The sequence below is a fragment of the Ornithorhynchus anatinus genome, chromosome 18 (assembly GCF_004115215.2).
Source record: "Ornithorhynchus anatinus isolate Pmale09 chromosome 18, mOrnAna1.pri.v4, whole genome shotgun sequence".
NCBI lineage: Eukaryota > Metazoa > Chordata > Mammalia > Monotremata > Ornithorhynchidae > Ornithorhynchus > Ornithorhynchus anatinus.
This window is the reverse complement of record NC_041745.1, coordinates 11707632-11720757: the sequence shown is the minus strand read 5'-3', so window position 1 is coordinate 11720757 and position 13126 is coordinate 11707632. Positions and strand designations below refer to the sequence as shown.

At 50.7% G+C, this 13126-nt stretch overlaps 1 protein-coding gene across 1 annotated transcript in view; it reads left to right on the top strand.

The window, feature by feature from the left end:
• Nucleotides 1-303: 303 nt before the first annotated feature.
• The window catches only part of PRRG1 (proline rich and Gla domain 1), a 54160-nt gene continuing 41337 nt past the window's right edge, over nt 304-13126 (top strand). The window contains exon 1 of the mRNA XM_029083413.1: nt 304-365. The gene's annotated coding sequence lies outside the window, so the exon portion shown is untranslated. The remainder of the gene's footprint in view (nt 366-13126) is intronic.

Here is a 13126-nt window from a genome sequence, read left to right as displayed (position 1 = left end):
TGCGGGGGGCGGTGGGGGCTGGGAGGGGGCGGTGGAGGCGGTGGAGTCCGGGGAGGCTGGGAGGCTGTGGGGGGCGGTGGGGGCTGGGAGGGGGCGGTGTCGGCGGGGGAGGACGGGGAGGCTGGGAGGCTGTGGGGGTGGTGGGGGCTGGGAGGGGGCGGTGGAGGCTGCGGGGGCGGTGGAGGACGGGGAGGCTGGGAAGCTGCGGCGGTGGTAGAGGCTGGGGCCGTGGAGGCCGGGGGGGGGGGGGGGGTGTCGGCGGGGCGCAGTGCGCAGGCGCGGGGCCGAGACGGGGGAGGAGGCGGCGGTGGTGGCGGTGGCGGCGGCCGCCGGAGCGGGGAGCAGCGGGGCTGGCGCAGGCCCAGGTAAGCGGGGTCCGGCCGGGTTGCGGGGACAGAACCCCCCCCTTCGTCCCCCCTTCGTCCCCCCTTCGTCCCCCCTTCGCCCCCCGAGCCGCGGCACCCGGGGAAACGGGCCGGGCCGGGGGCAGCATTTCATTTCATCCCCTCCCGCCCCCCCGCTGAGCGCTCCCTAGGCGCCGCGCCCTGCTCTAAGCGCCGGGCGGAGGAGGCGAGACCTCGGCCTCTCCGGCCCCGCGGTCCCCCCCGGTCCCCCCGGTCCCCCCGGTCCCCCCGGCCTCCCGGCCTCCGCCCTGCCACCCGCCCGCGCCGCTTCTCCGGCCGGGCCCCCCTCGCCGAGGCCCGGCTCCCCCTGCCCCGGCCGGGCCCCGGGCCGCCGGGCGGAGCCCATGGCTCCGTCGTGCCACCGTGCCTGCCTAAGCCTTCGGGACGGGGCTCCGCACCGGGCTTGGGAGTCGGAGGTCGGGGGTTCTAATCCCGCTCCTCCCCCCCCCCCTCCCTCCGCCTTGCCGTGTGACCCCGGGCCGGCCCCTTCACTCCTCGGGGCCTCGCTCCCCTCTTCTGGAACACGGGGATGAAGTCCGGGAGCCCCAAGTGGGACAATCTCATTACCTTGTATCCACCCCGGAGCTTAGCACGGTGCTTGGCCTATAGTGAGCGCTTGACAGATACCGTCGTTGTTATTATTGTCTCCCAAAGGCGGTGTTCTGCACACTACAAGTGCTCACTCGATGCTGTCAGTTGATCGTGCCCTCCCAAATAGTTTTTATAGTGCTGTGCGCACGGTAAGGGCGCAGTAGAGCCGATTGGTGGTTCTGTTGCACTCTCCTAAGCGTTTAGTACAGTGCTCTGCCAACAGAAAGTGCCCAGGAAATCTGATTTTCAGGTTGTACTCTGCCAAGCGCTTAGCACGGGACCCCGCAGCCGGTAAGCTCGATAAATCCGATCGATCGTTGGATCGTCCTCTCTCTCAAGCACTTAGTACGGTGCTCTGCACCCGGTAAGTGTTCAGTGAATGGAAAGACCCCGGGCTTGGGAGTCAAGAGGTCATGGGTTCGAATCCCCGCTCTGCCGCTTGCCAGCCGTGTGACTGTGGGCGAGTCACTTCGCTTCTCTGGGCCTCAGTTCCCTCATCTGTCAAATGGGGATGAAGACTGTGAGCCCCATATCCACCCCAGCGCTTAGAACGGTTCTTGGCACATAGTAAGCGCCTAGCAGATACCACCATTATTATTATTGATTGATTGATTGTTCTGTTGTGCTCTCTCAGCACAAGGCTCTGCACCCAAAAAGTGCTCAATAAATCTGATTGATTGTTATATTGTGCTCTCCCAAGTGCTTAGCACAGGGCTCTGCACCCAGTAAGTGCTCAGTAAATCTGATTGATTGTTATATTGTACTCTCAGGCACTTAATACAGTGCTCTGCACCCAGTAAGTGTTCGGTAAATCTGATTATTATGTTGTACACGCCCAGGCGCTTAGTGCAGTGATCTGCACGCGGTAAGTACCACTGATTGAAGGATTGATGAAGATTCACTCGCTCAGTCGTATCTATTGGGCGCTTACTGTGTGCGGAGCACTGTACTAAGTGCTTGGAAGGTGCAATTCAGCGTGGAGACAATCTCCACCCAACAACGGGTCATGCCACTGGCACTCGGAGGAGATTGGAGCAAAGTCTCAAACTGTCGGGGAGAGCGTTGAAGAGGCGGGCCGGAAACAAAATCCAAATTTGCAGGGCACTTAAAAATGATGGTGGAAGCGGGCCGGATCAGGGAGGGAGAGAGGCTCTAGGGGATGGAAAAATTGACCCGTTCCGACTTCGCTGCTGATGGGAAGATTGTGTCTCCGTTGTGAGGATGGTATGAGCGACACAACCACCGGAGGAAAAAGAGTGCGGAAGGCCCTCGGCGAAAATGAAGCAGCGGTGGAAAGGGCCCAGACCTGGGAGCCAGAGGACCCGGATTCCCTTCCCAGCTCCGCCACTTGTCTGCTGTGTGGCTTTGAGCGAGTCACTTCGCTTCTCTGGGCCTCCGTTGCCTCATCTGTAGATGGGGATTAAGATTGAGAAGCAGCGTGGCTCAGTGGAAAGAGCCCGGGCTTGGGAGTCAGAGGTCATGGGTTCGAATGCCGGCTCTGCCACTTGTCAGCTGTCTGACTGTGGGCAAGTCGCTTAACTTCTCTGTGCCTCAGTGACCTCATCTGGAAAATGGGGATTAAGACTGTGAGCCCCACGTGGGACAACCTGATTCCCCTGTGTCTCCCCCAGCGCTAAGAACAGTGCTCTGCACATAGTAAGCGCTGAACAAATACCAACATTATTATTGTGAGCTCCATTTGGGACAGGGACCCTGACCAGCTTCGGTGTCTCGTATCTATTCCGGCGCTTAGTACAGTACCAGGTTCAAAGTACTTAACGAGTTCCCTTTAAAAAAAAAAAAAGACTCCGGGAATATACCCAGTCCACAAAAAGTGAGGAAATGCAAGACAAAATCCCCCCAAATTCCTGTGTTGACTGAGAATTCTTGGAAATTCCTGCTGTCCCTTACTTAGGTTTGACACCAGTCCCCAAACTATAATGTCTGTGGGTTTTCCTCTTTGTTTCGGTTTAATATAAGAACATGCTGAACAATTTCCTCCTCCACCCCTTTCCCTTTATTGTGAAGCACTGCTCCAAAAACAATCGTCCTTAGATCTGAGGTGTTTATATAGAGTCGTTTTCTCCCCTGCCGCAGGAACAAAAGGGGTTGTTTGGGTTTTTGCTTTCTAGAACAAACACTGTTTTCATTTAAAGGAATCAGTATTTTGTAACTGACAAGTTTTCAACTTCAGAAAGCTGTTCTTCTCTCTTATGCATGCTAAGTTGTAAAGCACTTTTGATTGTCAGTGCCAGGGCTTTAGAGCACTTACTTTGACCCTGCTCCCCCCCCCCCCCAAAAGCAGGTAATTTATCAGAACCTGGATTTTATTTAATAAAATCTGATGTTTAGAGAGATCAAAGTTTCTTAGTCAAAGCCCAAAGCGAGTTGTTGATGGTAATAGTAATGGTATTTATTGAGCCATTTATTTATTGAGCACCTGCTGAAAGCATTGCGCTGGCCTAAATGCTGGAGAAGTTCCATAAAATCAATTAATTGTATTTATTGAGCACTTACTGTGTGAGGAACACTGTACTAAGCACTTGGGAGAGTACAGTATAACAGAGTCAGCGGACACATTCTCTGCACACAGTGAGCTCACAGTCTAGAGAGGGAAAGATATTAATAGAACTGAAAAAATTACAGATCTGTACATAAGTGCTGTGGGTTTGAGGGAGGGGTGAATAAAGGAGGCAAATCGGAGACGCAGAAGGGAGTGGGAAAAGAGGAAATGAGGGCTTAGACGGGGAAGGCCTCTTGGAGGAGACAGACCTTCAGTAAGGCTGTGAAGGTGGAGTGGGCGATCGTCTGTCGGATATGAAGACGGAGGACGTTCCAGGCCAGAGGCAGGACTTGGGCGAGAGGTCGGCGGCGAGATAGACGAGCTCGACGTCCAGTGAGTAGGTTGGCATTAGTGGCGCCAAGTGTGCGGGCTGGACTGTAGTAGGAGAGTAGCGGGCAAGGTGATGGAGGGCTTTAAATAGAAGCCCAGATCTACCTCCCCCAGCTCTTAGAACAGCGTCTGATACTTAGCGCTTAACAGATACCATAAAAATATCATTAAAAAAAAGCACGTTCCCTTTCCACGAGGAGTTTACACTCCCGTGTGGCGAAGAGAAAATTGTTAGTGCACAATACAGTCAGAATAACTAAAACGAAATGTTCAGTTGAGTACACATGAGCAGACAGCTGGACGACTTGGGTGCAGCTAAGAGCGTCTCCTCTAGACTTTAAGCTCCTTGTGGATGGTGTCTCCCAAATCTGTCGTAGGTGTTGTAGTCGAGATAGTATTTATTAAGCGCTTATTATGCAGAGAAGTGTGTTAAGTGTTGGGAAAGAATGCGGGTGGGAATTAAGACTTGGTCCCTGTCCCCCGGGGAGGGGGCTCTTTAAAGAAATTGTACGCTCCCTAAGCGCTAGAACAATGCCCAGCACTTGGAACAGTGCTTGGCACATAGTAAGCGCTTAAAAGATACCATCATTATTATTACTACAGTGCCATGCACGAAGTGTGCGTTCAGTAAACGCCGCTGATTGTCGTTCATTTCCGACCGGAATGACGTCATCATTCCAAACTATATTTTCACATTTGCCCGGCTAAAGTATTCCTAAAAGAAGGCCCAGCTCCAAGAGTCTTCCCTGACTAGGCCCTCATTTCCTCTTCTCCCGCCTGCGTCGCCCTTGCCTCGGATTAGCTCCCTTTGTGCCCCCCTCCCTCAGTTCTACAGCCCTTACATATCCGTAACTTTTTAAATTTATTTCTATTAATGTCCGCCTCCCCCCTAGACTGTCAACTCATTGTAGACAGGGAACGTTTCTGTTTATTGCCACTGTGGGCAGGAATCGTCTCTCTTTGTTGCTGAATTGTACTTTCCAAGCGCTTCGTACGGTGCTCTGCACACGGTTAGCGCTCGATAAATACGATTGAATCAATGAAGGAATATTGTTCCCTCCCAAGCGCTTATGACAGTGATCCGCACACAGTAAGCGCGCGACGGATCGTTTGATACGTAGAAATCACAGCCGTAGGTCTCGCGTAGGTGGGGAGGGGTGACTCTGCTGCTGGATGATAATGTCAATCAGTTAATGGTATTTATAGAACGCTTACTGAATGTAGAGCCTGTCCCTGCATGGAACTAGTTAGTGATGCAAATTCAGAGCCAGTTTTTTCCCCCCCGGCCACTTGTGGAGGTATCAAATCACCCAGAGTGGGTGTTAAAAGTGTGAGGGGTTGTAATTATATTTACGCTGTGAAATCCTCTGAGTAAAAGTGTCTTTGGCTTATCCTGGTACTGGTATTAGGAAATCAGTTTTCCAGTTTCAGATGAGCTCTACGTGGCCGTATCGTGGATTTGATTAAAAAGACTTATTTTTGCCTCAAGGTGATTTCATCTAAAATGTGGAGGTGATTAGTACCAACGGCAAAGTTTCTTTAGCTCCGTTATTCCAAATCCAATTTAAATGATCCAGCTGAATTTTTTTAGAGAAGCGATTGTGTCATTCTTTGGAACAAGTTGACCTTTGCAAAAAGAGCCGAAGAGAGATCATTTCTGTTTGTGTTTTGTAAATCGTTATCTTTCAATCAGTCGACGGTATTTATTGACCACTTATTGGGTGCAGAGCGCAGTACTAACTTCTGGGAAAGAATACAGGTGAGAATGTAATGTTGGCCCCGGGTAGGGGAGGCTCACTATCTTAAAAGATTGTTCTCTGCCACCTGCTTAGTTTGGCTTTTAATAAAAACCATGGATTTATTGTTGATGGCTTTTTTTATGGTATTTGTTCCGTGCTTACTGTTTGCTAGGCACTGTAGTCAGCGCTGGGATAGATACAAACTAACCAGGGTAAGCACAATCCAGGATTTCACTTCTCTGTGCCTCAGTTCCCTCAACTGTAAAATGGGGATCAAGGCTGTGAGCCCCACGTGGGCCGGGGACTGCGTCCAACCCCGATTTGCTTGTATCCACCCCAGCCCCCCAGTGCTTAAATTGTATCCAAACAGCATTCCTAAAACCAGACTTTGTTTCTAATGAATGTGGCAAAAAGAGAGGAAAAAAAGCAAGCATCCCCTTCACAGACTTAGGGTAGAAATGATGCATTTACAAAGACAGTGGACCACAATGGTTCCCATAGTAGTATAACAATAGCGTAACAATAGTATTGCTTAGTACAGTGCCAGGCACATAGTAAACGTTTAACAAATCGCACAGTTATTCTTGGTATTAATCCCCATTTTACAGATGAGGTAGCTGAGATACAGAGAAGTGACTTGCCCAAGGTGACCCAGCAAACAAGTAGGGCGGAGCCGCGATTAGAACCCAGGTCCTTCTGACTCCCGGGCCCGGGCTCTAACCGCTAGGCCGTTCTGCTTCTCGGCCGTGTTGCTGTTTGTTTCCGACTGGAACGACTTGGTCATTCCAATCCTTATTTTCACATGTTGCTGAATGAACTTTTCCAAAGAGAAGTACGGTAGACTCAGTAGGCAGAATCCCTGCCTCGATGAGTTTACAGTCCAACAAATCTTTTATATTAGTGATCCTAATAGTAGTATTGCACTGTCAATCCTACTTTGGAGGGATTTTTCAAGTTTAGTGATGTTCACGACCCACATGGTCATTTAGTTTTGGAGCCTGTCATGGAGTTGTGCTTTAGCCCAGATGTTTTTTTAAAATACCATAGTCGTTCGGCACTTACTGTGTACTGAGCACTGAGATAGATATGAGGCAATCAAGTTGGACACAGTCCCTGTACCACATGGGACTCACAATTTACGTCTGTTGTTTCTCTTTCTTGTGGTTCTGTGTATTGTGTATAAATAGCAACACTCTTCATTGCTAGATTTTTCTCCTTCCCGCAAAACCTTCAGTGCGAGGGTGACTTTACAGGGCGGGAGGGAAAAGAAATCCAGAAAATTTTTGAAGGGGGAAGAGCAACCGGTGTTCTGATCTTTTAAAACGGGAACTAACTGCTTCTGTTCTACTTTAATGACTCTGTAGTACTTAGTGAAGTAATGGTCACATGATGGGAGAAGAGCGCTTTCTGGCTCCTTGCCTTGTGGGCTGCAAGGCTTGTTTTGCTTAAACGCGTCGACAGAGATTTTTAAGGTGCCTGATTGAGGACGTGAAAATGGACAACGTGTTTGTGTGTGTTTGTCTTTGTTTAGTAATGAGAAAGGTGGGCAGAGTTTCCTGTTAGGATTTTAGGTAGGACATGGGCTAAGGTTTTTCCAGGCAGGTAGATCATTCACTACATTATTTTGCTCCTGGGTTTGCATCAGGAAGGCAGCTGCGTCAAATGGGCTAAGGCCACGTGCGTGAAGACGGAAATGGACGTGTTCTATTGTCGACTCTTATGGAGCTGAATCATTTCATCCTCTATGTCTTGAATTCAGCTTCTGCGAAAGAGACCCTCTACCTCGTAAATGTTGCGAGGAGCAAGGCCGTCGGGAGAGGCAGCGTGGCCTGCTGGAAAGAACACGGGTCTCGGAGTCAGGGGACCTGGGTTCTAATTCTGATGCCGTCACTTGCCTTCTGCGTGACCTTGGGCGAGTCACCCGGCTTCTCTGAGCCTCAGTTCCCTATCGGTAAATGGGGATATCTCTTCTCCCACCATGTAGCCTTTGCACACAGTAAAGCGCTCAATAAATTCGATTGAAAGAATGAATGAATGGAGATTGTGAGCCCCATGTGGGACAGGAACTGGGTCCCACCTCACTATCTTGGTATCTACACCAGCGCCTAGTACATTGCGGCCCTATAGTAAGCAACAATGAATTACTAACGAAATAATACTGTGGTCCAGTGGATCCTGTATAAATGCCAAATGGAGTACATCTAGTCAAAGGCATTTCAGTTCCCGAAGCAGCGTGGCCCAGTGGAGAGAGCACGGGCCTGGGATTCAGAAGGACCTGGGTCCTAAACCCGGCTCTGCCATTTGCCTGCTGTGCGACCGTGGGTAAGTCACGTCACATCTCTAGGCCTCAGTTCCCTCATCTGTCAAATGGGGATTAAGACTGGGAGCCCCATGTGGGCCATGGACGGTGTCCAACTTGATTACTTTGTATAAACTTCGGTGCTTAGAACGGTGCCTGGCACGTTGTAAGCGCTTAACGACTACCATTAAAAAATTTGCAGTAAAGTCTGTTTAACAATGAAAATGGGTTGGGATAGGAGGACTCGAAAGCATCCTAGGAGGTTTGGCATAATAAAGGCGTCGGACCTTTAGCGAGGAACAGAAACTACTTCTATCTTCCGACTTGGGTAAGACCCCTGATTTAGAACGGCCAGTGCCTTTAATTGATCAGTGGTATTTATTGACCACTTAACTGTGTGCAGAGCACTGTACTAGGCGCCCGGAGGAATTCAGGATAAGAGAGTTGGTAGACACGTCCCCAGCTCACAAGGAGCTTCCCATCTGGAGAGGGAGACAGGCGTTGATTTAAGTAAACGAGGTCTCGAAGGTCACTGCAGTGAATCCTCCATGTTCCCTTTGAGCAGACATTTGTCATCGATGGGGCTCCATTAGGGTTATTCACCATTCAGCGAGTATCTTGAATGATCGTGGTGTTTGTTGGGTGCTTACTAGGTGCCAAACACTGGGCTAAGTGTTGGGGTCGATACAGTAAAATCAGTCGAGGCACCTACGTGGGGCTCAATTCTGAGAGAGGGAGACAGGTATTTTACAGATGAAAAAACTGCGTCCCATAAAAATGCATCTTCCCCTTGGCTCCCAAGCTTCCTTTTTGTCCCCGCCCTCATCCTCCTTCCCTTCCCCAGCCCCTCGCACCCTGATCCACGTCTCCCACTTGTCCTGCTGCTCGGGCTGCGTCTCCCCAGCCCCTCAATCCCTGGGCCTTCTCTCCCCGACCCCACCTCCCCCAGCCTGAGACTTGAGGGGGCCAAAGGGCTCCAGGAGAGAGTCTCCCTGCCCCCGCCAACTCTCAGAGCTGAAGACTTCACAGACTGGCGGGACAGACGACTTAATCTCCGTCTCTCTCTGAGCCTCTCTGTGTGTCTCTTGCTGCATCTTTCTGGGCATCTCCCTCTGATGTCTCCCTCTGAGTCTCTGTACATCTTCCTGGACATCTCTCTCTGCATCTCCCTGTGTGTTCTCCCTCTCTGCCTGTCCCTCTTACACACAGAGCAACTGGCCCTTTGTCTTGCTCGATCCACCAGATAGCACCGGTGCCTGGGCCTGAGCATTTGTCTTTTTTACCCAGGCCAGATGATCCTGGGACTTGCTCCTGTGGGATCGGGTTGAACCCGATCAATCCATCAACCGGTGATACTTATTGTGCTCTGGCTGTGTGCAGAACACTGTACTAAACGCTTGGGAGAGTACAGCGCATCAATATAACAGACACATTCCCTGCCCACAGCGAGCTCACAGTTTAGAGGACGCCTGATGACATCTTAGCTTTCCTCTTGTATCTCTACAATCAGCACTACCGATCCTGGCTCTTTCTCCAGGGGCCTCCTTGCGACGTCTCCATCTCCCAGAGATGACCCTGTGTCGCCTCCTGTGCTCTATCCGCTAGACCGCCCTGCCTTCCCTCTAGATCGTAAATCCCATCTGGAGTAGGGATTGCATCCGATCTGTTGTATCTACCCCACCGCTTAGCGTAGTGCGCGGGGCATGATAAAGGCTTAACAAATGCCACGGTTATTTAATATTTAAGAAGAGTTCCCATTTCTCTCTATGACGTTTGCTGTTCTGTTTCTCTTTTCACTTCAGCAGACACATGTGTGGGCTGAATCTGTTTGACTAAAACAGTGCTTAAATTGTATCCAAACAGCATTCCTAAAACCAGACTTTGTCTCTAATGAATGTGGCAAAAAGAGAGGAGAAAAAGCAAGCATCCCATTCACAGACTTAGGGTAGAAATGATGAATTTACAAAGATAGTGGACCATAATGGTTTCTAAACAACTTTTTAACATTTTTTCCCATGTCTTCTGTCTTAGGAGTGGAAAGTAAGATGAGTAATCATGATTAATGTCCCCAATTAGAGTACTTCTAGGAAAATGAAAAGACTAGATCTTGAAATAGGAAGCACCAAGTGAAACGGATGATGACTATAATAATTGGGCTAATCTCATTAAGCGCCTATGTGCCAAGCTTCATACTAAGTGTTTGGGTAGATACGAGATAATCAGGTCATACACAGTCCCTGTCTAGGAGGGAGAACAGGAGTTGAATCCCCATTTTACAGATGAGTAAACTGTGGCGCAGAGAAGTTAAGCGACTTGCCCCTGATCGGCCCAGAAGGCAAGTGGCAGAGCCGGAATTAGATCTCAGGTCCTCTCGCTCCCACGTCTGGGCTCTTTATTTTTGTTTCTTAATATGGTATTTTGGTGAGCCCTTACTGTGTGCCAGATACCGTACTACGCGCTGGCGGAGATACAAGGGGCTCACAGGCTTAATTCCCATTTTACAGATGAGGTAACTGAAGAACAGAGAAGTGAAGTGACTTGCCCGAGGTCGCACAGCGGGCAAAAGGCAGAGCCAGAATTAGATCTCAAGTCCTTCTGACTCCCACTAGGATGGGCTGCTCAAAACCGTTATCTCACCTTAGCCCAAAACCTCTACCACAGACCTCTTATCTAATAATAATAATAATGTTGGCATTTGTTAAGCGCTTACTATGTGCAGAGCACTGTTCTAAGCGCTGGGGTAGATACAGGGTCATCGGTTGTCCCACTTGGGGCTCACAGTTTTAATCCCCATTTTACAGATGCGATAACTGAGGCCCAGAGAAGTGAAGTGACTTGCCCACAGTCACAGAGCTGACGAGTGGCAGAGCCGGGATTCGAACCCATGACCTCTGACTCCCAAGCCCGGGCTCTTTCCACTGAGCCACGCTGCTTCTCTACCCCAGTGGTTCCCCGGGAAATGTTTGGGAGAGTTTCCTTTTAGTGCCTTTGTCACAGTTTAGCACAGGGAGGCTGAAAAACATTAGGCTGAGAACATGGAAACAGGCACAGCTTTAAGTCTTCTTGATTAACTCTAGAATTCATTCAGTTGGATTTACTGAGCGCTTCCTGTGTGCAGAGCACTGTGATAAGCGCTTGGGAGAGTACAATGCAACAATAAACAGGCACATTCCCCCTCCCACAACGAATGAACTTCTCTGTGCCTCAGGAACGTCATAGGTTGAGAAAATCACATTTTAGCCACCGTTGATTCAATGGGCCGTGTCCAACCCGATTGGCTTGTGTCTAGCCCAGCGCCTAGTACAGAACTTCTCTGTGCCTCAGTTCCCTCGTCTGTAAAACCAATCAATGAAGGGGAGGAGAAATAAGAGGGCAAAGTGGGTTATGATGGCTTGGCCTAAGAGTTGGGGGAGGATCTAAAAATCAGACGTCTCTGTGGGGAGAGAACAGTTTTACAGGAAGGGTTGATGTGGGTAAGAAGCAGCATGGCGTAGTGGATAGAGCCCGGGCCTGGGAGTCAGAAGGTCGGGGGTTCTAGTCCTGGCTCCTCCACTTGTCTGCTGTATGACCTTGGACAAGTCACTTCACTTCTCTGGGCCTCAGTTACCTCATCCTTTAAAATGGGGGTTGACACTGTGAGCCCCACGTGGGACTGGGACTGTATCCAACCCCATTTGCTTGTATCCACCCCCAGCGCTTAGTACGGTGCCTGGCACACGGTAAGCGCTTAACAAATCCCATAATAATGATCGTTGTTATCAGACGGTAGATTAGAGGATGGTGATCGGAGAGTGGGATTTCAGAGGTGGCGAGGTTCGAAACGGAGCAAAGGTTAGTGATGTTGAAATCCAAGGTCTGTGTAGATTGGTGTGTGGGCGAGTTGGAGTGAGGAAGAAGCGTGCAGAGGTGAGGAATTTGTGGGTGGGCGGGGTGACATCGGGGCATCTGCCTGGATGGCCAAGTCCCCGAGGTCAGAGGAGGAGGAGAGACTCATATCAGTCAATCATAGCTATTGAGCGCTTGGGAGTGGTATCTGTTAAGCGCTTACTAGGAGCCGGGAACTCGGAGCCAGTGCTTGGGAGAGTCGATAGAGTCGGCCGGCATATTCCCTGCCCACAATGAGCAGCATTGTGGCCTGGTGGAAAGAGCACGGGCCTGGGAGTCAGAAGACCCGAGTTCTAATTCTGGCTCCGGTGCGCGTCAGCTGTATGGCCCTGGGCAAGTCATTTCACATCTCGGGAATGGTATTGACCGGGCGCTTATAATAATAATGATAATAAGGATAATAATTGGATACAGCCGCTGTCCCACAGTCTTAATTCCCATTTTCCAGATGAGGGAACTGAGGCACAGAGAAGTGAAGTGACTTGCCAAGGTCACCCAGCAGACGTGTGGCGGAGCCGGGATTAGAACCCACGTCCTCTGGCTCCTAAGCCCGGGCTCTTGCCCTTAGGCCACGCTGTTTTTTCAAGCGCTGGAGGGACAAAGAAGGGAGGGAGAATAGGGTGGGGAGATGACAGATTCGGTCAGGGAAGGCTTCCTGGAGGAGATGCGGTTTTAGGAGAGTGGTGGGTATGACGGATGTGAAGTGGGAGGGAGTTCCAGGCAGGAAGGAGGTAAAGAGGGGAGGGTTCAATGGCGACAGAGAAGAGAGTTGAGTATCATTCATTCAGTCGTATCTGTTGAGCGCTTACTGTGTGCAGAGCGCTGTGTACCAAGCGCTAGGGAGAGTCAAATCCAACAGTAAACACATTCCCTGACTGCAGTGAACTCACAATCTAGAGTGAGGGAGACAGACTTCAGTACAAATAAATAAATTAGAGATGTGTACGTCAGAGGGGTGGGTAGTGAGTAGGTCGGTATGTAGGTATGGAGAGCTGACCATCGCGTGGGTGGAAATCCATCCCACACCGAATACGCTTACAAACAGACGTTTGTCATCGAGGCGTTCTTCTTCCGCAGAGCCGACGATCTTTTAAAACCTGCTTCTTGGAATCCGGACCTTCCGGAAGATTCGGCTCGAGGCGGGCTTCCACTCTGCCGATGGCTGCCTAGCGCCGCTCCCGCTCTCGACCCCCAAAAGCCCCGCCGCCAGGCCGGGTTACCGGGCTCCGGGCTCCCGCGGGATCCCCCGGTCCCTTCTGCCCTTCCTCCTCCCCCTCGATGGCAGTCGGCAGGCGGGCCCGGGAATTTAGCTCCG